We start from the raw sequence: 25,274 nt of genomic DNA, 5'->3' as shown, positions 1-25,274 counted from the left end.
TATTGGATTTAGATTGTTAAGTGTAACATTGGACTTTCTCAAGTTCATTATACGAACAGGTAGTTTTCCATTCGTAACTTTTCCTATAGAATTAGCAATATATACTGATGGTGCTAATTCTTGGTTCAGTACTAAAACTTCTCCTGTTTGAGTAGTACAATCTATATATGTTATCACCTCAGTTCTAGCTGGTAAATGTATTGATACTGAACTGTTTCGTGATAACGGTATGTTAGTTTTTGAATTATTGTTCTGTAGCATCAAGTTAATTTTTTCGAAATCAATTTTCGCTCCATATTTCTGAAGAAAATCTGTACCCAACAGACCTTTGATATTAGGAGGTAAACTGGGTACTACATGTAACTTTTTTGGAAATGTACTATTGTCATATTTTAAATTTGTTTTAATGTATCCCAAAGAAATAGTTATACCATTTATTCCTCTAATTTTTACTTTTTTTTCTTGATAAATCTGTATATTCCTTGGTAAATATTGTTGATCTAATATGCTGCATGGAGCACCAGTATCAACAATAAATTTTAATTTTTCATTTTCAAATATAAAATCTGCTTTTAAAGCTTTTGGGATTGATTTTTCGTTTACATTAACGAAATAAATCAATCAAATTGCTTTCGTGCTCATGTTGTTGTTGTTGGTTTTGGGGTTGGTTTTGGTTCTGTGGGTTAGCTTCGTCACTCATGCCTTCGGCTAAGTTAACGTTGCTTCTTCCCCGATATGTTGTAGGAGCAATATCGAACATTTATGGAAAATAATTTCGATCCAAACATTCCTTTGCAAACCAAAGATGAAATTAATTATGCTCTTGAATCTCTGACTACTTCTATAGTTGAAGCAAGAGCTGCCTCAGTACCAAAATACGAGGTTAAATTCGATTCAATTATAATAGACGACGATCTCCAGCTCTTGATCAGTCTGAAAAATGTCCGTAGAAGGCAAAATCAAAAAACACGCGATCCTGCCATGAAAGTTATCAGGCGGGATTTCCAAAAACAAATTAAAAAGCGATTCTCTGCCCTGAGGAACATAACTTTTGAAAATAATGTTTCTAAATTAGACGCGAGTTCCAAACCCTTTTGATCACAAATTCGTAAAAAGCTCAGAAACTTGCTAAGCAATTCGAGAGTTCCCATAATTTCAGTTGAGGTCTTACTTAGAATCAAGTTGCTCGGAATTATCATTTTCATTTTCATTTTGCAGCGTTTGGTGGGGCAATGGGAGCGCAAGTCAATCCAAAGCCGAGGATAAAGGAAGGGTAATGGCTGAATAGTCTATGCGGACCACTTGAACGCCATGGGAAAAAGAAGGGATTGAAGAGGTCGGTTATTGGGGGGTTTTGAGGAAATGACACATAGTACTAGATTTGTGTTGCAAAATGTAAAGAAACCGAAAATCCATCTCCCACTGATTTATCCTTTCACATATATACCAAATTGATATTTTAAAGCAGCCATCAAAATAAAAAAGACAATATATGAAAAGGCTAGTTGCCTCCCTAAGCGGACCCCCCGCATCCTAACTCTTTTGTTAATCTACTTAATGTTATTAGGCTGTCTAAATTTTCCTATTTAAGTTCGTTTGATGATTATGATATCTCATTAGTCTAATTTAATAAATAATCGAAATCTCCAATTTACCTAACTCATGCTTTATTAAGTACCTGCACTTGTGCTTGTAATCTAAAACTAAACGTGTTTCAAGTTCTTTTGATTTTGACCTATACCTATTTATTATAACTTAGTTCGACCCAGGTGACACCTTCAAGTGACTAAAATGCTTCATTTTGAATTTAGTTTCCTAGCTGATTTTAAATTATATAGGGTATATGATCCAACTACGCTCACACGTTTCTACTATGTCGTCCCACAAAATTACGTATGGAAATGTCACAATAGAAGCACGCCACAGTGGAAATCCAGAGCCATAGTTCAAACACTTATCCCTAACCAAAATGTAGCACGTATAAGATTAGTTACAATACCATGTACAAAAATGGTGTTTAACATTGTTCCCTGAGTAATACCTACTTCAATTGAAACAACAATGAAAGCTTGTCACGCAAATAGAAGGAGCACCGTTGGGCACTTTCTGAAATATTTCAATAGTATAATTCCCTTGCAAACCCAAATAAATCTATCTGCGTAAAAATAAATAAAATAAGAGTGATTTGCGGCAAAACCCGCCAGTATCGCACCCAACGTCAGTGCCTATACGTAAGCGTACTACAACGCAGCTTTCAAATAAAGGAGTAACAAGTGTGATACTATCACTTCAGGCTAGAACTTTGGTTCTCTCATGCAATTGTTCATCAGAGAGGGGAAGCTCAGTAATCCTCATCGCATGCTCATGACGCTATTCTGTCACGGTATGAGCCAACGATGCCGAGTTTAAGTTAGTTTAAATGATCTTTATTTCAGTTTAACTTGGACGATTACCATATAATTTTTTTTTTTACTAAGTGATTTAATTGCTTTCTTCATCTTTAGGTATGGGCAAAATTCAAAATTTGTTTTACAGAATTAGTCCTAGACTTAGTACACGGTCGACCACCTTGGTGGGATTGGTTTGTTTTGTTTTTAGAATTTGAAGAGAAACTACTTAATACTACTATTTACAGCTTAAAACTAACCTACTCTACTATATACACTTAACCTACTATGTACAAATTGCTTATTAAAGCATGTTCAGAAAGATTGCATTTTTGAATAAATTTGGTTGTCATATCATCAATTTTGGAATCTACTTTGGGAATTTCTGCCTCTTGATGGAGGTCTGCTATTCTTGTGTCGAATGGACGATCTAGGATCATCCTCAACACTCTATTCTGTGCAACCTGGATTTTGTTCCTGTGGGTCTGAGCGCACGATTCCCACACCGGGGCGGCATAGAAGATCGCGGGGGCTATGATCTGTTTGTAAACAGCCAGTTTGTTTTGCCTTGAGAGGCGGGATCTGCGGCAAATGAGCGGATACAAACACCTAACCAAGGCGGAGCACTTAACTAGGGTTTTCTCTATGTGCGAGCGGAACAGGAGCTTCTCATCGAACAACATCCCGAGATAAGTAACATCAGTGGACCACTCGACCCTTGTACCATCCATTATTACGGTACAGGAGGGAGACGGTTTAAGTTTTGGTGATTGTCTGTGAAGGAACATGATCGCTTGGGTTTTTGAGGCGTTGATTTTGATTTTCCACGTGGTGGCATAATCAGTAAAGGTGTCAAGGCATCGTTGGAGCTTGTTCGTAATTTCACGAGGCATCCTACCCTTGACGGCTATCGCGGTGTCATCTGCGAACAGAAAGAACACGCAACCGTCTCCTAGAGGAGGGATGTCCGACGTGTAGATGCTGTAAAGCAGTGGTCCCAGCAGACTCCCTTGCGGAACACCTGCTGGGATCGGAAATTGTCCCGAAAGGGAACTATTCAACGACACCCTGAACGACCTTTGCTGGAGATAGTTACGGGTGATTTTCACAAGGTATGGTGGAAAGTTGGAGTTACAAAGCTTGTATATAAGTCCGTCGTGCCAGACATTGTCAAACGCCTTTTCGACGTCTAACAAGGCCATGGCTGTGGACTTGGATACAGCTTTGTTACTTCGGATGTTATTCATCACCCGCACTAGCTGATGATTGGTGGAATGCCCCTTGCGGAACCCGAACTGTTCCGGAAGAAGAATGTCATGTTCCTCCACAAACTTGTTTAGTCGGCTGAGGATCAATTTTTCGAACAGCTTGCTCAGCGCTGAGAGCAGGCTAATCGGTCTGTAGCTTGACGGTAGTGAAGGGTCTTTCCCAGGTTTGCGGATCGGGATGATTTTTGCCACCTTCCAGATGCTTGGAAAGTAGTGCAGCTCCAAGCATCTGTTGAGGATGGCAGCCAGCAGCGAGTGGACCCTCGGGCTGAGATTTTTCAACGCTAGGTTGAATATTCCGTCAAACCCGGGAGCCTTCATGTTTTTTCTATATTTCAGCGCTGAGCAAATTTGTTCCTCTATAATCCGTTCTTCTGGAGGTACGGCACAAGGGGAGGTATCTAACGTCTGGACGCACTGCACAACCTGGTTCTCGAGTGGACTTGGGATTGTAGAGCCAAGCAAATGCGACTGGGCAATGTGCTCCCCAATTGCATTGGCCTTCTCTTCGTTGGTGATAAGCCGTTCGTCATTGACTCTAAGTGGTGGAATGGGCTTGGGGTGAGATTCAGCACCTTGGCAACCTTCCAGAATGGTCTGGAACGGTCGTCCAGGTTCTGAACGAGCCGCCCGAAACTCTCGTTCCGGATTGAGATCATTCTGGAAGCGATCTGCCGATTCAGATCGACCATTTCGCATTTACACTGCAGATCCCCAGTCCGCTGGAACTGGCGTCTACGAACATTTCTGAGCCGAATCAAGAGTTTGGTGTGGGAATCAATTGCTTGAAACTTACCCCTCACAGGAACTCGTCGAACGCACTCTTCGTCAGCCATGGATATGGCTTGATGGAGACCCTCCAGGGCCCGGTCGATGTCCTCCACTGTGTCGAGCGGTGGGTTGTCGTCGATGTGGCGGTCGACCACGCGTCGAAACTGGACCCAGTTGACTCGATGGTAGTCCTTCCGCTGGCACGGAGCAGGGGCCACGTTGTAGCCCAGCTCGGTCAGCACCGGTTGGTGGTCCGAACTCAGGTCGTTGACGGCAACCGGCTTGGCTAATCTGGTGTTTGCCAAGAACAGGTCCAGCGTCGATGGGTTGCCCGTCGGTGATGTGAAGGTTGGTTCGTCCGGAAACCAGACGGAATAGAGACCATGCTGGGAATGGTCGAATAGCAGGCGGCCGTTCTGGTTCTGCTGGTAGTTCCGCCAGGCCTCGTGCCGGGCGTTCAGGTCCCCTCCGATTACGAAGCGGGCATTGGTGCGGGTTATGATGGCAAGGTCGTTCTTGAACTGCTGTGCTGTACCATTGCTAACGGTACATTGCCGGGGGCAGTAGACAACGATGAACCGGACGTTTCCGGTCGATGTTTCCACCTCAACGCCGACGGCCTCGATGATGGAAGTGCGGTAGTGGGGTAGGGTGCAGTACTTGATGCCTTTCTTGATGATGACCGCGACACCGCCCCCCCTGGAGCTGGTGCGATCAAGCCGGACAATGCTGTGGTCGGGCAGCCAGAAGCTGTCACCGGTCTTGAGGTGGGTCTCGGTGAGAAGGCCCACGTCGATGTCGTGCTTGCGGAGGAAGTCTGCAAGCTCAATGTTTTTCGCCCCTACGGAGCGAGCGTTCCAGTTGGCAATCTTTATGGGTTCACGGTCCATAATTAGCGACGAAGGAGATGATAGCTTGGAGCTGTTGTGTTCTTGTTGCGCAGGTGCGCTTGATGATGATGGCCTGGGCCAACAGTGTGACGATCTCATCCGTTGACAGCGGAGAATCGTCTGTAGCTTCACCGGTTGTACCGGCCAATCCCGGAGCAGGGGGATCCGTCGATGGCCCGGAGGCTTGACCGGGTACTGCAGCGGCAGCCAACTGTTGGTTGAGCGGGAGCGGCGGCAACACTGGAATTGGCCGTGATTGGACCGGTGATAACGGAGGAAAGTTCTGCGCGTTGTTTTCTGGAACCTTCTTGCGACCGGGCTGGCTGTTGGACGAGGCCTTCTTCCGGATCTTGGCGTATTCGGCCCGCTTCGGACAGGCCTTACTCGTGGCCTTGTGGGCGGCACCGCAGTTGGCGCATGTGGGAGTGGCTTCCTCGATGCTGTCGCAGTTGTCGATCTTGTGGTTTTTGCCGCATTTGATGCAGCGGCTGGCCATGCGGCAATTCCTGGTGCCGTGCCCGAACAATAGGCAGTTCGAGCACTGAGTGACGCCACGGTGGGTGGGTTTATACCGCTCCCACTTCACTACGATGTGGAACAGTGTGCGTGTCGTCTGGAGATCCTTCACGGTTGTGGAGTTCTTCTCCAGATGGACCAGGTAGAGCTGGTCACGATACTTGATGGCCTTGCTGCGGGTCATCTTGTGGACTTCGACCGGCTTGAGGCCGTTCGCCTTAATCTCGTCCATTAAGGTGGTGGTGTCCATGTCGTGGAGCCCACGCAGCACCACTTTCAGCGGCTTGGTGGCCTCGATGTCGTGGGAGAAGTACTCCAGCTTCATTCTGTCCAAGAGGGCCTGAACTGCGTTGAAGTGTTTTTCGGCCGGGACCATCAGTTTGTAGCCTTCCGTGCACCGTTGAATGGTGCAGCGAAGGCCCTGCTTAATGTAGAAATCCAGCTGCTCCCATAGCCCGGGAGGGAAGCCCTTCACATAGAAGGGTGGCAACTTAACTTTTTTCGGCACCGTCTCAGGGTCCGACTGCGGCTGGGCTCCGTTCTGCAGGGCGGAGAACGGATTGTTGCTCAGCAGCTTTTTTGCTGCTGATACGGTGGCGCTGCTGTCTTCAGGTCTGGGTCGTTTAGTTCCGGGAGGCCCCGGCTGCGGGTCCGCAACGCCTGTCGGGATGGGCAATGGGGTTTTCTTCTGCTTCTTCTGGGCTGGCTCGGTGGTCGCGCCGTCTCCTGGGAGAGTCTGTTTTCCCGGTAAACCGGCACTCGCGTTACCGCGCGATTTCTTACCCATGGCTGGGTCAGCGAGAGCGTCACTACACAACGCGGAGCTAATTCGACTTGCGAACGAACGAACGAAACTAGAGAGAATTCAAATCGACTGAACTGCTCAACAGTCTGGCAGCGAATGATGCCAACGATGCCGAACTTAAACGAACCGTCTCCAACGCTCCACTAGCATGAAATTAAGCCCGCCCACCAACAGCAAGGTGCAAAAACTAGCCAAGGGGAAGGAACTTTGGGAGTTTCTGTTGAAACAAAATTTGGACAACTAATGTTTATAGCTACCTATTTGCCATTCCAATGCGTAGGCCAGCAAAAGAATTTTCTCAAGGGTGACCTTCAGAAACTTACCCGTCATAGGTCTAAATTCTTTATTATTTGTGATTTTAATGCAAAACACCGCTCATTCCAATGGTAATATTCTGTTTGATGATTGTTCTGCAGGTTATTACACTATTCAATATCCAAACAGCCCAGTATGCTTTTCTTCAGCAAGAAATCCCTCCACTATTGATTTGGTCGTAACTGATTCATGTCAACTTTGTAGCTAATCAGTTACCCATGCTGACTTCGGTTCTGATCACCTTCCAGTAGATTTTGACATATGCGAAGAAATAATTTCTAATCCCAACAGGTCTACTTGAAATTACCATAGAACTGATTGGGAGCAATATCGAACATTTATGGAACATAAATTCGATCCAAACATTCATTTGCAAACCAAAGATGAAATTAATTATGCTCTTGAATCTCTGACTACTTCTATAGTTGAGCTGCCTCAGTACCAAAATGCGAGGTTAAATACGATTCAATTATAATTGACAACGATCTTCAGCTTTTGATCCGTCTGAAAAATGTCCGTCGGAGGCAATATCAAAGAACACGTGATCCTGCCATTAAAGTTATCTGGCGGGATTTGTAGAAGTTAATTAAAAAGCGATTCTCTGCCCTGGAACAAAACTTTTGAAAATAATGTTTCGAAATTACACCCGAGTTCCATTCAATCCAACCAATTAGGAAACTCACAAAAAATTTGAAAAAAACCTCAAACGCCTATTCCAGCACTTAAAGAAGGTGGTAAAATTTTGATTGGAAAAAGCTCAGAAACTTGTTAAGCAATTCGAGAGTTCCCATAATTTCAGTTTGAGTCTTACTAGTCCTATTGAGAATCAGGTTTCTCAGGATTATCTGAATATTTTCTCTCGGGAAAATATTTTTGAAGATTCCTGGGGGACTGCTTTGGACGAAGTAAGATCTATAACTAAAAAGTTTCATAATATGAAAGCTCCAGGTGATGATGGAATGTTCTATATCCTCATCAAAAAACTCACAGAGAGTGCCTTGTCTTTCTTGGTAAAATTATTTAACAGATGTTTCCATTTGGCATACTTTCTTGATAATTGGAAAAATGCAAAAGTTGTTCCAGTTTTGAAGCCGGATAAAAATCCAGCTGAAGCTTCTAGCTACCGTCCAATAAGTTTGCTTTCTTCAATAAGTAAACTTTTTGAAAAGAAAATTTTAAATAGAATGATGCTTCACATCAATACGAACTCAATTTTTGCAGATGAGCAGTTTGGATTTCGCCATGGGCATTCAACTACTCATCAACTTTTAAGAGTTACCAATTTAATTCGTTCAAACAAATCTGAAGGCAACTCAACTTGAGTTGCTATTCTTGACATAGAAAAAGCATTCGACAGTGTTTGGCAGGAAGGTTTGATTGCTAAATTAAAAAAGTTTAATTTTCCACTTTATATTATGAAATTAGTTCAAAATTATTTAACTGACCGAACTCTGCAGGTAAATTATCAAAATTCCAAATCTAATCGACTACCTGTTAGAGCAGGAGTTCCTCAGGGTAGTATTCTTGGGCCTATATTGTATAACATTTTCACTTCGGACCTCCCTGATTTGCCTCATGGTTGCCTCAAATCTTTATTCGCTGATGACACAGGAATTTCCGCTAAAGGAAGAAGTCTTCGTGTTATTTGCAGCAGACAGTAGAAAAGTTTAGATATTTTCTCTTCTTATTTACATAAATGGAAGATTTCTCCCAACGCTTCCAAAACTCAACTTATAATATTTCCACATAAGCCTCAATTGCAATGATTAATTCCCTTTATACTTATATAAGATTTAGTGTAAGTTTTTAGTTTTAAGATTTCAATTGTTATACTGACATGCAGGTCAAAAAAAAACTTGTTTAAAATACTCAGTTTCTAAGGCAGGAACAATGTAAAAACACTTAGATATATACTTATGCCAGGATGATTCTTGGCATGATAAAAAAAAAAAATTATTTTTTATCTTCTTACAGGTAATTACATTTAACTTTTAACACTAAGTCTGAACAACAACTCTTCTCAACTAGAACCTAACAAAAACTACGCTCGCTCCTGCCTCTGCAACTGGTTTTGTTTGTTGTTCCTGCAGTCTCAGCAAAACTCCTCTGGGTGGTAACCGATCGTCAACTGCTATGTTGACAATTGCTGGTCATCGAATTCTTCGGTGTCCAAAGTGCATTGTCGAGTAAGCGTTGGCCTGTTTCCATCCATGTGGTGTGATATGCTGATTCTTGTCGCCAGGTGCCTCGTGCATGGAGTCGAATACGGGGATGTTGTCGAGTCAGCGTCTAGGCCACGTTCGGTTGGTTAGTGGACGTGGGTAGAGCATCGGTATGTCCATAACTATATATCATAACAATTAAAGCTGGTAAGTTACAGTAGTAACTGGAGCAACTAGGTTAAAAATAAATATAATTTATTTTGAATTTGGAATTAGAATCACAACGAGTACTATATTTTTGCAACTCACTGAAGCAGCAGCATTGTCTCAACACCTTCCGTTATTTATTTTTTTAAATAGAAAAGGAACTCAAGTCACCCCTTTATTACTCCTATCATAAGCCACCTTTCTTGGCGATATGAAGAAATGGATTCTTATCAACTAAAATCCGCATTTTCACTGGTAAGCTTCACTTTCGTACTCTTCTAAAAAGACGTCCCCAGGGGAATGGTTCAAGTAACTGACGGAACGACCAGCTCAAGAAAGTGCGGAGAAGTGTGAATATGCATTCTGTTCAGATTTTGTCACCCCAAAGCGATATCCACCCAACCAACTAACCGGTAAAGCTGATGGGGCAAATGCTGGAAAAACAACATTTTCCCCAGGGATAATCCTTATTTTGGAGCTTTAAGGAGGAAAGAATGAAACCTCAGCTTTTCTTTTTTGTGCTGATTTGTTGGATACAAGGGTTGAAGATTTCTGATCTGTGCTTCACGAGTTGTGAGAATAATTGAAAACACGTACTTAGGTCGTTTGTTGTTGATATCTTCTATGACCTTTACTTTTCTGGGTTATCATTATACCAATCGGATTACGTTCCTGATATTCCAACTGTTTAGCTTACCAACAAAACAAATTTCAAAATAACCTAATTTATTTATGACCCACGGCTGAAATAGCTTGTTCAAAGTCTACTAAAGATGAGCAGGAACGTAATTTGAAAATCAAATTCAATCAATCACAGAATCCCACATTTGCCACAGCAATAAATCGCTTCAGCTATTTGATCAATGATGTTTCCATTGACATGGATCCTGAAAAATCCACGACACAACGCCAAACCATCGCTTCCCAAATAAAAACCCCGATTGTGCTTCTTCGAATTGATAACTCACGTTTGGCTCCTGTCGAATCGTGATCAAGCTTCATTTTTCACGGAGTTTCTTTACAACACAAAAATAATATCTATGTCCCATGTGGCATGATTTCCTACATTGAAAAGAATCATCAATTCCAAACACCTACCTTGAGCCTTGGACGTAAGCCTCCCATAAAATCAAAAACTCACATCACATGATTCCATACTAAAATAAGAGAATGCAGCCGGAAAACGACAATCCATCTAATACCTAGATAAAAGGCGGTTTATGCGAGTGAAAACGGGAGGGATGGAACGTAGAATATCCTGTCTACAACAACAACAAAAAAGGCAACGAAAATTATTATTCCGTCCACCTGTAGGCAGCCAGCCAGCGAACGGTTGGGAGGATTCAATTTTGTTCAGAAGTGACGAGGTTTTTCACACGATTCATCCAGAAGACTTTGTCGTCGACAGAACGTCAGACACGATTTTATCAGACTGGAGTGGTGGTACGTTCTGCGATTTACTCATCCACGGCCCTGGGGACGAGATTTCCGGACACATTGAATCGGTTTTACATCCTTATTTGAGACTGATGTAACAGTGAAAAGAAATCTTAGAAAATCAAAAAAATGAAAAACAGACGCATTGGTCGTAAATTGAGATGGCAGAAAGGGATCCTTTTACTGAGCAACTACAAAATTAAAAACACAAAATTTCGATATTTTTATTTCTTGAAAATAGTCATCGTAAATTCCAAGTCCAGCACACGATATGACACCCAGAATTGACGAATTAATTCACCTTTAACATATCAAAACGATCCAGAAAATTGCTGACTAGTCTATCTGAGGTCACTGATTAATGTTGATGTTGATTTTACGGTACGGTATTCCCCCCTGGCATAGATAAACCTATAGAGCTTTCTGTAAGCGGAACAATCCTGTTCAAAACGCACCCTGAATGAAAGATGAACACTTGTTTTGCCCTACTCCTTTTGCATCCATCAGTGTTTTCACTCCGTCCCCTACTGAGCTGCAAAGAGGCTGGAAAGCACAACCTTTTCCCCTGGCCTGACTGATTACATTTCACTTTACAAAATGGTTACACATTCTTCCCGGGCTTGAAGTGCTCCTTGCATTTTTTATAAATCACGCGTGCACTTGACAAAAATAAAATGCTTCAACTGGGACGGAGGGGCGATTGTTCTTGGCTGTCATCCAGTCTGTGCCCGAGAGTGGAGCTGTTGAACATCCAAGCAATTCAACCCCCACAAGTTGGCTCTGGGGTTCTGTGTCACATGACAGCGTTTATGGTATACTAAGTCAACGGTATTTGCATGTTTTGCTCGTAAAATCATTCCGTGTCTCGCGAGGTGAATCTGTATTGAGGGGATGGTAGTGAAACGCTTCCCAAGAATGGATGCTCACTCACACACACATTCTAACACGAGACGTCATATCATTTCTCATGAATGCGGGGAGCATAAAGAAGCGGGGCTCCAACGTGGGAGTTTGTTTGACACTGACTGAAGCTGACTTCTGATTCTGAATTCCCTCGGTGTGGTGTGGGAGAAAAATGACATAGTGACAGTTGGGATTCGTTATGCATTGAAAAAAACTGCTGTGGGAGGCTGGATTTCCTCGTTTGCTGCCGGAGATTTATCAGAATTTAAATCAACCGATTCAGCAACAATGTACGCATCAGTCCAATTTTGAAGCTCATTCCACGCAGAGTCCGGAAAATATGTGATACAATGTGATTAAATCCCAGTCACATATCCGCAGCTATTATTAATTTACCACCCCAAACCGTAAAACGTAGACAATAAAAATTAAAAGCCATAAAAATTCACACTCCAATGAAGCGAACATCCGAGTGAAAGTTGATACCCTTTAATATATTCCATTTATTTTTTGCTACCTCCCACCCATGGTTCTGATGATATATCATTTTCGTTGGCTTTTTGTGACCAATTCTGGTTGAAGCGTGAAAAGGGATTTATGGGCCAAAAAAAAAAGAAGATTGAAAGGCGGGGGTGATGAATGGGCGAGCGTACATTTGTGCCAACCAGAGGCCAATTACAATTAAATTCAGAACCTTCGTTTGCTGAATCGACTGCTTACATGGTGAATTTTTCATTTCGTATCGGATTGCAGCGAAGGACATAAAAATTTGATACAATTCATGGCAGAGATGTTGATTAAAATTTGATTTTTTTTTTCTCAGGAATTGCATCAAACGTTCAAGGTTTGTTTTTTGCCATTCGAAGGAAAAAATTCCCGGACAATTTAAATTGATAATCATCAAAAAGCCCACGTTTGCAAAAGTTACTCCTGAACATGATTGCAGATTTGGGAAGGCAATAAATTTCGTAAAAAAATTGATCAAGAATTTCAGATAAGAGTGGGGTAAGTGAGCTAACTGTGACTCTAGTGCTCCAGTTTTTGGCCCTAGGGCCTAACTCTGATTTGAAAGAAATTTTCAGCATCTATGTTTTAACGATGTATAGAAATAAATTTGGTTCTTCATTTAAAAAAATATCGGGTACTATACATCATCTGGAAGGGCTTCGTTTTCTGATAACAATGGTATTTTTTCGATCCCATAGACTGCCATCTCAATTTTTAAAACAAGATGTAATGCAAAATATCACATCACTGTTTGACACAAAAGTAACAAATTGACAGCTCGCAGCCATACAAACTAAAACCGCGGGGCGCTAATATGGCAATTTTTGCTAATGTAACCGCACTTAAAGGCTGACTAAAAGTAAATTGGTACACCCCTCGCGCGTCGCTAGCACGCCTCTAGTGTTGGGAATCTTTGACAGTGGTTTGCTTACACTGACAACTAGAGAGCAACTGGTGCAAGTTTGATCAAAGTAGCCGATCGCGTTCAGAAATAACGTCAAATGGAACTCGAAAGAAGGCAATATATTGTGCACAAACACCTGGAAAATCCGGAGTGGTCCGGTTCCAAGCTGGCTAAAGTGCTGAAGATGCCGAAAACAACAGTTTGAGTGTTCAAAACCTACAAGGAAATCCTGACTGTAGAAAGGAATCAGCGGACCTACGAAAAAACTGGAACCAGGGATCGTCAGCTGCGCAGCAAGGTGTTGAGGTGCGTTAAAACCAACCCCGGTCTTTCGATCCGAGATGTGGCCAGAAGGCACAACACCAACTTTCAAATGGTGCGGAACATCCTTGCCAGGGAAGGATACCAGTACAAAGCCAGTAAACATCCGAACTGGCACATGAAGCAGAATTCCGTGGCCAGAAAGCGTGCAAGGCTCTTGTACGACCGTTTTTTGACGAAACACAAGGGCTGTTCTTTGATCGATGACGAAACATACGCCAAACTCGATTTTAAGCAGCTTCCCGGTCAAAAGTTTTATACCCCGTTCACATTACAGCGTATATCACGTGATATACGCTGTCTAGCAATGAGCACTTATACATCTAGTTTTCACTGGAAATCCTATGTATGAGTGCTCATTGCAAGATAGTCTATATTACTTGATCTAGGCTGTAATGTGAACGGGGTATTACATAGCAACTGTACAGTACAGTGCTTTGAGAGCATATTTATATCGGTGAAGCCACTTGTATTGCGACGAATAAATCCCAGGACCGCAAAGGCCTTTGTGGTAGTTATGCGGACATGCTCGTTGAACCGGATTTTACTATCCACAGTGACCCCTAGGTCACGTATTGCTTGAACACGTTCTATAGCCTCTGAGCTGATGGAGTATTCAAACTCTGTTCGGGATTGTCGGCGAGAAAACGAAATGACTTTGAACTTTTTGATGTTAAGTTCCACTCCATTCTCACAGCACGCAGCAGAAGCTCGTCAACATCACAGCCTGAAGAGCAAAGCAGTAGGCTCGATTTCAGCCAAAAGCACAAATCATTCACGAACAATATAAAAATCAGTGGTCCCCGAATGCTTCCTTGTGGGAAACCTGACGTGATGGAAAAATCGCGGGAGCGAGAACTGTTTAGTTTGACGAATGCCCTCCGACCGGATAGGAAAGCCTAGATGCTTGAATTTGTCAATTGCGAGGTCATGAGGAACATTGGCAAACGCCTGCGAGAAATCGAAGTATATGGCATCAAATTGGTGCCGATTCTCGATTTCTGAAGACATGAAGCTTACGTAGGACATCAGGTTCGTCGTCGTAGATTACTTCTTAACAAATTCATGTTGAAAGTCCGATATCAGCGGTCGGGACACCTCTGTAATTTTCAACAGCATGATTGAAGATCGGGGTGATCGAGGCTAACTTCCACGCTTCGGGAAAAGTACTTTTACTGAGTGACCTGCTAAAAATAATCGTCAGTGGCGTCAGCAGTGAACCAGCACATTCTTTTAAAAACAACGGCGGTATGTTGTCAGTGCCAGGCCCTTTCGAAACGCCTAACTTTTGCAAAGCTACAATTTTTTCGTTCTGGCTCACAACTAGAGGTAGACAGTTCAGATTGTATGCAGGGCAGGTTCTACACTGTCACGAGAGAATGTTGGCGATGTTTGTACTGTGCACATTCTCGTAGAATTCGGCAAAAAGGTTAGCTTAGATGCGGTGAATCATCAGAGGAATCCTTGAAAGTCATCTCGGCAGGAATACGATTGGATTGCTTACGGCTACGTATAGGTAGGCTACAGATGAATCCAATAATAAAATATACAAGTCTAAAATAATTGAATTACAAATTCTTCATTCGATCAATAAAATAAAAAAAGGAAAGAAGAGGTTCGATAACACTGGAAAGTTGCTCTCCTTTGATTGGTTGGAAGTACAGATCTTTTGGGTATATAAGTGATATTCGTTGCTCGTGTCAATCGTGCTATTTTCGGACGCCGAACAGAGCGCACACCGCAGAGCTAACCCTAGCAGAGCGCCACAGACTAGTCGTCAAGTCGAAGCCCATCTATATAAGACGGGCTGCCGCTCTCATTCAGGCATTCGAGATTCTCTGCTTGATCGTCAAGCAGTTCAGTTCGGTGTTAGCTCGCTCTCTCGAGTTGTTTGAAAAGTTCGTGGCGATATTGTTCGCGCTCTCTCTTTCGCGGTTTGTCGTGTGTGTGTGCCCCGTAATAGGGAAGCATCGGTCGCGAAGCCCGGCGAAGGTCCAGAACTCCGGTGAAGGAAGCTCCGGTGTGCCTACCTCGAACAGGTTTGCTGTTCTCCCCATGGATGGGAATATCCAGCCGGCTGTGTTGGAAAAACGCAGCAAGAAAAGGAAGAAGAACCGAGGCCAGTCTGATGGCACGATTGGTTGAGACGATGCCTCTGCGACGAACGGAGATTTCGGTGACGCTGCCGATAAAGAAAATGCTGCTGACATGAGCGCGGCAAGAGTGAAGCTACCTCCGCTGGTGGTGAAAAATGCCCATCTCAACGAGCTCATCGCGGATCTGGCGTCGCTGGGCGTCAAAGCCGAATTCAAATTGGGCAGAGTCGGCACCAAGGTGGTGCTCCGTACCAAAGCGGAGTATGACTTGGTCATCGCCCACCTGAGGACTTCCAAGGTGGAATTCTTCACCCACGACATCCCCGGTGAAAAACCGTTCAAGGTCGTCATCAGGGGCCTACCAAATTTCGACCCGAAGTTTATCGAACATGAAATCAGGGACAGGTACAAGCTGGCCCCAAGTGCCGTGTACCGAATGACAAGAAGAGACGAGAATGTGAAGGCGTACCCGGATAGCCTTTTCCTGGTACACTTCCAGAAGGGAACGGTGACGCTCAATGCACTGAAAGCCATTCGGTCCATCAATTCCATCATCGTTCGCTGGGAGCCATACCGTGGCGGCCATCGTGATGTGACTCAGTGCCAACGGTGTCTGAACTTTGGACACGGCACACAAAACTGCAACATTAAGCCACGCTGTGGCAATTGCGCTCAAGACCACGCCACTTACGACTGCCCTGCGGATGGAGCCGTGGAGTTAAAATGCGCCAACTGTGGTGGTGCTCACCAAGGTTCCGACAGACAGTGCTCCAAACGCGAGGATTTCAAGCGCATCCGAAATCAAGTGTCCACCAACAATCAACCAGCACAAAGGAAGGATAAGACCCCGGCTCTCAGGGCGGAGGACTTTCCGCCTCTTCATGGACAAGCGAATCCCAGAGTGCGATCCGCGCCCCCTCAAGAAACGTCTGGATCTTCTGCTGGACAAAGCTCTCCATCCCCCCTGGATTCTGGAGGCAACCAACAGCTCAAACAAATAATCCCGATCTGTTCTCAGCAGATGAACTTATGGAGATTTTTATCAACATGACCGGTGCTCTACGTAAGTGCCGCAATAAGCCCGAACAGATCCAAGTGCTCGGTAAGTTCATCATCCAATATGGTGTCTAAACCGTTAACCATCGCTACCTGGAACGCTTGCTCTGTAAGAGCTAAACAGATTGAGCTTGCCGACTTCCTCCGCAAGCATAGCATCGACGTGGGTCTTCTAACGGAAACCCACCTAAAGTCCGGTGACAGCTTCTGGTTGCCTGACCACAACATTATCCGGCTTGATCGCACCAGATCCAGGGGGGGGGGGGTGGTGTAGCGGTCATCGTCAGAAAGGGAATCAAGTTTTGCACTCTGCCCCACATCCGCACTTCTATCATCGAAACCATTAGTGTGGAGGTGGAAACACCAACTGGAAACGTCCGGTTTATAGCAGTTTACTGCCCACGTCAGTGTACCACAAGCAACGGCCTAGACATCCAATTCAAGAACGACCTGACCGCCATCACTCGTACTAGCTCCCGATTCATCGTTGGGGGCGACCTGAACGCCCACCATGAAGCTTGGCGGAACTACCAGCGGAACCGGAACGGATGTCTATTGTTCGACCACGCACAACATGGACTGTACACTGTGCAATTTCCGGACGAACCAACTTTCATCTCTCCGACGGGAAATCCCTCCACGCTGGACTTCTTCCTGTCGAACATCGGACTATCCAAGCCGGAGGCGCACAACGATCTCAGCTCCGACCACCAACCGGTGGTGACTGAAGTCGGTGTCAACGTGGTTCCTGCTAGAAGCTGCCTGCGTAAAGACTACCACCATGTCAACTGGGTGCAGTACGGTCGAATGGTGGACAGCAACATCGATGAAAATCCACTGCTCGACACCATAGATGACATTGACCGGGCATTGGAAGGACTCCAACAGGCCATATCCGAGGCTGACGAGACATGCGTTCGACGAGTTCCTGTGAGGGGTAAGTTTGTTGCTATTGTTTCCCACACCCAATTATTGATTCGATTGAGAAATGTGCGTAGACGCCAGTTTCAGAGGACTGGAGACCTGGGCAAAAAACGTGAAATGGCCGATCTGAACAGGCAGATTGCTTCCAGAATGGACTCACTCCGAAATTAAAGTTTCGGGCGTGTTGTCCAGAATCTGGACGACCGCTCCAGACCATTCTGGAAGGTAGCCAAGGTCCTGAAAACTCATCCCAAACCCGTTCCACCTCTCAGAGTCGAAAATGATGACGATCGGCTTTTAATCACCCCACAGGAGAAAGCAAATGCGATCGGCAAGCATGTCGCTTCATCGCATTTGCTTGGCTCGACTATCCAAAGTCCGCTCGAAGATCAGGTTGCGCTATGCGTTCAAAACCTAGATGCCTCCCCTTGTGCCGTGCCTGCGGCGGATATGATTACAGTACAACAGATTTGCTCAGCGCTGAAATGCACCAAGAACATGAAAGCTCCCGGGTTTGACGGTATATTCAACTTGATCTTGAAGAGACTCAGCATGAAAGTGCAGTCTCTTCTAACCGCTATCTTCAACAGATGCTTGGAACTGCACTACTTTCCAAGCATCTGGAAAGTAGCAAAAATCATACCAATCCGCAAGCCCGGTAAGGATCCAACATTGCCTTCAAGCTACAGACCAATCAGCCTCCTTTCAGCGCTGAGCAAATTGTTCGAGAAACTCATTCTCAATCGTTTGCTCAAGTTTGTCGAGGAAAATAACATTCTCCTTCCGGAACAGTTTGGTTTCAGATAGATTAGAAAGTAAACATATGTTATTCTGCAAGATTCTAAACTATGAACAAACTATTTCTGAACTTCAAATGAACTCAAAGTATATTTACGACGATCCGCAATAAGATCATACCATAGAATTTATACAGATTATTTTACAGATTTTTGGTAGCACTGCGTCGTCTTCGTATCGGTGCGATGCGTGCTGTTCCACTCATCCGTTGCTCGAAAGCAAATGACGATAAAAACGATTTGGCAGGCGTTTTAAATTTTGGCTGCTTTTCTTCTCCCTTCCTTTCATTGGTGAAATGGTGAGTGATCAACCGAGCATTGTGCTCGCTCGTGAGCATGTCCAATGTGTCGTTTGTTCGATTTACTCTCTATCGTTGCGTCCGTGTTTGGGATGTTTCGTTACATGTCTGAATTTTGATTTTTTTTTTAATATGACCCCTAGTATAGTAATTAAAGACGTAGTCCTACGTCAAAAATTCCCGTGATTTTCGTGAAACAGCTTGCCAACAATTTGTTCTTTTCCTTCTACCGCCTCATGTCATGAAAAAAGGAAGAAAGATAATATCTTTATTGCTTTCCACTTCTGACATAGTGTTATCATTCGGTTCGTTGATCGCTTGTCATTTTGTCATTTGGAGATATTTTTGATTCCTTGTTCATTGTCCAATTGCATGAGAGGATGGATGGATGGATTTTTTAAAAGCAGTTGCGCCTAAATGTAGACAATTTTTTTTATCCCTGGTAGTTTCACATAAATCATTAATTTCTAAAGTTGGTAAAGTTTACCATACTTAATAAAAATAGATTGATGGACACTTACCTAGTTCAATGAAAAATGTTACTTTCAAGTTAAGGACAGCAGTCATTCCAACCCTAGGGGCAAGCCAGCTGTACTCAGCTCCGAGTAAATTTGAGTAACTCATAATTACTCAAAAATTATCAAAGTAGTATGACCTTATATTTGTCCACAAATACAAACTACAGTGTACATACACATTATGTGTCAGAGGAGGAGGAGAAATATTTTATTATATTCTGGTCACAAATCGTTATTTAATCTATTGAATCTATTAACAACATGAATCACCCTGATAAGCTAAATCAAAGAACTTTGCTTTAAAGGGAAATAAGGTAAAAAATGACATATCCGAAGATAGTATAACCCGGAAAAACGTGCTTTATGAGGCTTCATGCGCTTGATAAGTCAGAGGTTTTGTATGTCTACAATAACAAGTTGCAGCATCTTAAATAAGAATGAATAAGTTGAGAATTCAAGATGGATGGGACCCATACTTGTTTTGATTGAAACATACAATTGTAAATACGGCTATACGATGACAATGTATTGCTTTTACTTTAATCTCGGGTCGAACTTAGTGGCAAATTGAATTGCTTATAGATATTTTTTTCTGAAAATCATGACAACTAGCAATCAAATGAATATCAGGATTATTTTTCTAGTATAGACTTCTCTGAATGCCCAAGTAGTAGTGCAGAACTATAAGGTTGCTGCGTCAAGGATCAGTCGTAATTCTTGGGAATTTACACAAAAGTCAGAGATTCAAACTGTACGTTAGCAAATTGCTCGTATTTTGAAACTGCATATGCAACGTCGACCGATAACAGGCTGTACTAGATTCGGATGAAAACGGCTAACAGAGGATTGGCACGAAAAAGTAGGAAGGTCATGGGATCTATGGATCGTTAACCAGTGTAAACCACCTTTTTCTCTCGTTATGCACACAGGTATTCCACTAAGATTTACCATTCGATAATGGGAATCAGCAAAATTTAGAAATGTTTCCGGAGAACTTTGAGATTAGGGCGTAATTGCTTTTATAAACAAACACGTCATTTCGCCGATTTCTCACGAATTGAAGCTCAATCTAAAAACTAATAACACAAACAGGTAGAGGAAAAGTTCCTCTATCGTTTGGTATAGTTTGTTTGCCAGATTGTTCTTTTATTCGCGAGAAATCGGCGATTGCTGTATTTGTTTACAAAAACAATAACGCTTAAATCTCAAAGTTCTCCGGAATAATTACCATTGAACGTCTTTGTTTGACAGTTGGGGAATAATCACAAAAAAGTTGCTTTGTTACCGTGCATCGCATGTTGAGCAACTCGAGTTGCTCAGAGTTGCTCAACATTAACTCAAATATTACTCATGATCAAAAGCTGTCTTGCCCCCAGCTTTAAGCCATTGGCTGGTTCGTCTCTGAATGATTTGTCTTAGCAGATTTTTCCATCTTTCAATGGCAGTTCCTTAGAGTTTGAAGATTTTCTATCTGATGACATGCCTAGTTAAAAATCATAGCTTTGAAACATGAGCGGATTGTTCTGGACATATTGCAGCAATGGTTTCTGACATCTTGAACCAAAAATATCATCATAATTCCACCAACTTCAATAGCTGCTCATTATTTTCGTATTCTGAACCTCAATACAAATGCCGCTTCATGAAAAGTGAACAACTATTAGAATTTGGGCTTGATGACCCATTCGGCATAGTGTCCCGTTCGGCCTCATGGTTTTCGGCCTAATGGCGTGCAGCCTAATGGCGTTCAGTCTAGTGGTGTTCGGCCTTTTGGCATTCGGCCTAATGACATTCGGACTAATGGCATTTGGCCTAATGGAATTTGGTCTAATAGCATTCGGTCTAATTGCATTCGGCCTAGTGGAATTTGGCCTAATGACCCGCCTTCCTTGTCCTTAAATGGAAAAATGGCGCTCAAGGTGAAAGGGGACGTCATTCATTTTCAAATATCCAAGGTTTTATTACGTTCATGAAAATGTGTCCATTATATTCTACTTGCCTACCGGAACCAGAGGTGGCAACAGTACATTTTTTGAAAAACCATCGTCCAGAGCGAAACAAAACAGCCAGCACACGGGCGGCCGTTTATAACTACATTCCAAGCGAACAGCGGAGATAGAGAATAAATAAAATCTCGCAGCCTGATTTTTCCAAACAGTTTATTGTAATGAAATTTTAGCTGCAGGCTTGCGTGTGACAGTAAATTACCAACTCCCTTATTTACGCATAATTTTAACATCAATGCTTATGAGTGGTCAGTCTTCATTCTTATCTTTTAATTCCATGCAATAAACATCAAATAAATGCAGTAATTAGCCAGAAATCAGCAAAATTCTACACGACATAAATTTATGTCGCGCGCGCCGCCGGTCTTGTCTGCTTCTTTGTGCGAAAATGTTCTGTCGCTGGCAGAAAACAGTTTAGAAATGTCATGACATTTTTGCCGCTTGCCAGTTTGCTTTGTGTGTCGTCACAATGGTTATCGCAAAAAGTATCAAATGTTTAGGAAAAAATGTTAAACTCCAGGACTCGTGCCACCACTGACCGGAACACAACACATTGACAGAATTTTGATTTTAGACGAAAAACTGCTTTTCAATTTCCAAACATTAATGGCGTCCCATTTCCCATTAAACGCCAAATCTGACCAAAAAATTGACTTAAAGATGATCGTCACAGCTGGAATGGCGTATTCTTTACTCAAATTCGCTCACTTGAGTAATTAAAAATCTCAATCTTCCAGGAAAAATAAATTTCCTTTGCACCTGGCAGTAGTCTTAACGAACTGCCCGCTCGCCTAAAACCCGAACGGCTTGCATTTAATTAAGTCTGTCATTTTTGCAGGATTAAACCGATTTTCCTCTTTTCGCAACTTTGAGCAAAAAGTTTTTCATCGTTCTCGGCTGCTACCTACCGAACAAACAAAGCAACCAAGAAAAGCTCCGCACACCTGCATTGCAAAAATCTCAAAAGAAGCTGCTGGCCGCACAAAAGGAGCAACTTTGCAGCATCCTATGGTGGAGGCTTCACTAAAGGTTAAAAGTTGAAAGCATTTATCTAATGAATTATGAAACATCTTCCAACCGATTGGGAGGGGGACACAAGGGAAGGTGGGAAAAAATGTGGCAGAACAAGCAGGGTCGTTGATATCGTTGTTATACGTTATACAGTAATCCCTCTATTTATGCGGTGGGTGGTACCGTCCACCCACCGCTATTTCTCGGTTGATTTTCTGTGTATCGCTAATTTATGGTTGACACCAATCACATACCAAAAATCAGCATAATTGGTTGAAGAACAGCAGTACCACCCACCGCATAAGGGATTACCGTACACTACAATAGCTGTTGGTGAAAAAAAGAAAAGAAACGGGTGAGTGCAGGGATACCAAAATCTGTCGACATGTTTCGTCTGCTTGCTTCGTTTCACCTGGAGTCTGGCTGAGCGAACATTTCAAGTGGAAGATGTTCGAGCGATTACACACCCATCGCCACAGGCTTACGGATGTTCGCTTTCACCCGACTTCGAGCTGCTGGAGAAAATGAGAGTGGCTTATCACATCAGGGTTAAAGGTTTCGAACTTGACTGGGGTGTGGAATTTATGACTCTGTTTATCGCAGCAGTGCAACAGACGCTAGCTGATTTTCTCTTGGAAGGTTAAGTTGTGGAATAAGTAAGCTTTAAGAAACTTTGCCAACTAAAGAGCGGAAGATGGCTCCGTGAAGCAATGCCCAATTGGTGTTGTCAAACAATGTTCAGTTATTCTGATGTGGTATGAAAAACAATCCCGAGTCATCCTCACAACCCGTTTCATAAAGTTTAATGAAAATTATTTTAATGTCCCAACAGCAGCACTTTCATGTGCCAGCTACGACTTGTATGAATTGCATTTGCTGGTTTTATCCGACAACAGTGCTTCCGCAAACTCATCTACTGGTCATCGTTCGTCATAAAAAGTGTGTCGCGCTCTCTGTCATCATTGTCGTGACCCATCTTTTCTGATATATTGATTATTGTTGCCGACATGCTGTTCAACGCCGTACCGGAAAGGGGTCTGTATCTGCTTGCTAAACCTTCCACAAACATATGCTCGTTGCCTTTGCATCCCCTCACGTGCGTCGTCTCGAATTAATGGCTCTCGTTTATTTCCAAGATCTCATGAAGACTGGCAGTAATTGAGTTGGTATTTGCAGCTTCACCACCAACAGCCACGATAGCAACTCAGCAAACTCACTTTGGATCGTCCGTTTCTTCGCTTCGCTTGGACTTGCTTCTCTGCTGATGTTCACGCTCGGGTTTGTGCATACGAAATAAAATGAGCTTTTAATAAAGCTTGAGCCCTCGCGTACTCGTTTCTTTCCACAATGAAGACATCGCACCAGAAGACGGAAGAGCACAACAGACAAATTACTTTAATATCGCATTCCACTGCTCGGGAATTGAATGAGGAAGCCAAGATTTGATTTCATTTCATTAGTGTCGGATTTTGGTGGGTGCGTTCTGCGATGCGTCTAGAGTCCCTGCTTGATCCATTATCTGCAAGATCAACATCAACTTCGAGACACTACTGATTCCATTTAATCCAATCTTTCTTGCCGAAAAACGTTAGAACTTCCATTCCCAACAATGGGTTCTTCCAATCCATTTGCCAATTGCCAGAAAACTTTCCTTAGTTATATCGATCTACCGACTTTCTCAATTTCCTGCTTCCAATAACCCGACTATCCTGGTAAAAGTCCCACCCCTAAAATAACTGCACTACTTCCCGGCAGCCCTACCTATAATCTCCGTTCATTCTAACTCATGTTGGCTCTACTCTAATAAGGACAGCAACACATTGAAATTGAAAGCTAAATTTCGACATCCTCCTTCCCGAATCCCATCATAAAAAAAGTATCCCACAAAATGAAGCCCTGTGTAAAGACTCAAATTGATTCGAAAAGTTTGTCATTCAGTTCAGGAGGGAGTCCGACAGCGGGTGGCCACCCTTCCTCTCCTAACAAAGCTGTCACTGTTTGTCCTGTGGATTACTCGACAAATCTTGACCAGGAGTCCCGGGAGGGGAAATGTGACGAGGGTGCCTGCTCGGGATTGTTATGCATGCTTATTTATTTGCAAGAATTCTGCAAATTGAAATTCCCGATCTCTGGGGAGGGATAAGCTTTAATTTGATGCCACTTGAGAGCAGAACTATTGATTCAATTTCTCGCCGTAGGACGAGAGCTTCTTGTAGCTATGATTAAATTTTTCACTTCTATGTTTGCATTTTAATTGAATCAATGAATCGGCGGAAACGCTCACAGTTTCTAAAGAATTTCAAGAAGGCTTTTATTGAGCTTCTTACAATCGAGTACAAAGAGGACTAACTTGAATGGCCTTCCGGAGGAATGTCCTCAATTACCGCAATCGGGTACTAAATTGGAAATTTGCACGGATGATGTGGCACGCGATTTCGGTACGAGAGTAAACGTCGTTGGGTTGGAACAACCCCAAACTGAAAGGTTATTGTTGGTAAGACTACACAGTGGAGCGAATCTTTATCGAAATTTCGACTATTCTTTCCTGAATAAATTAATTGGTGGCCTACACGCTTTTTTGAGACTACTCATTTTTTAGTTGAAAATCACTCAATCCAGCCTAAAGGGAAGTCACCCAAAAATAGGTAAACATGCTTTAACTCCAATCTGAGTAAAAGTGCCTATGGAGAAGCTCGAGTTTTTCCGATTCGTCATTTGGCGTGGAACTGCTCTATTTCAAGTTCTACGGATTTCTGAAGATTTGAAAATGTTAACAAAATTATATATTTTATTGTGCTGGAGATTAATTATTCATAAACATGGTACTTCATTTTGCATCACAATTTGTTCCTTTCTGTTGAAATTTCTACCAGCTGGAGTATCGAGTTGAACCATAAAGATAACTCTAAGACTAGAAGGCCCCGAAGAAACGTGCTCAACTTTTCGGCTCAGCTCTGGTACTCTCTTCGGTAGAAGCTAATCGATGCACCCCTCGAAACATAAGAAAATGGACGAACCCCAGTATTTTCATTTTGATTGCTTGGAGTGGTACAACTCCAAATAATTTTGCCAGTTCATCTTTGATCTGATCCAGGGATGCACCACTGGGCAGTCCTTTCATGACAACCTTGAACACACGTTAAGTTTTAGTGTTGTGACATTTTAATCCGTCCG

The sequence above is a fragment of the Ochlerotatus camptorhynchus genome, unplaced genomic scaffold (genome assembly GCF_037179485.1).
Source record: "Ochlerotatus camptorhynchus isolate MF236.1 unplaced genomic scaffold, CSIRO-AGI_Acam_v1.1 ptg000156l, whole genome shotgun sequence".
NCBI lineage: Eukaryota > Metazoa > Arthropoda > Insecta > Diptera > Culicidae > Ochlerotatus > Ochlerotatus camptorhynchus.
Note: the sequence above shows the minus strand (reverse complement) of the source record.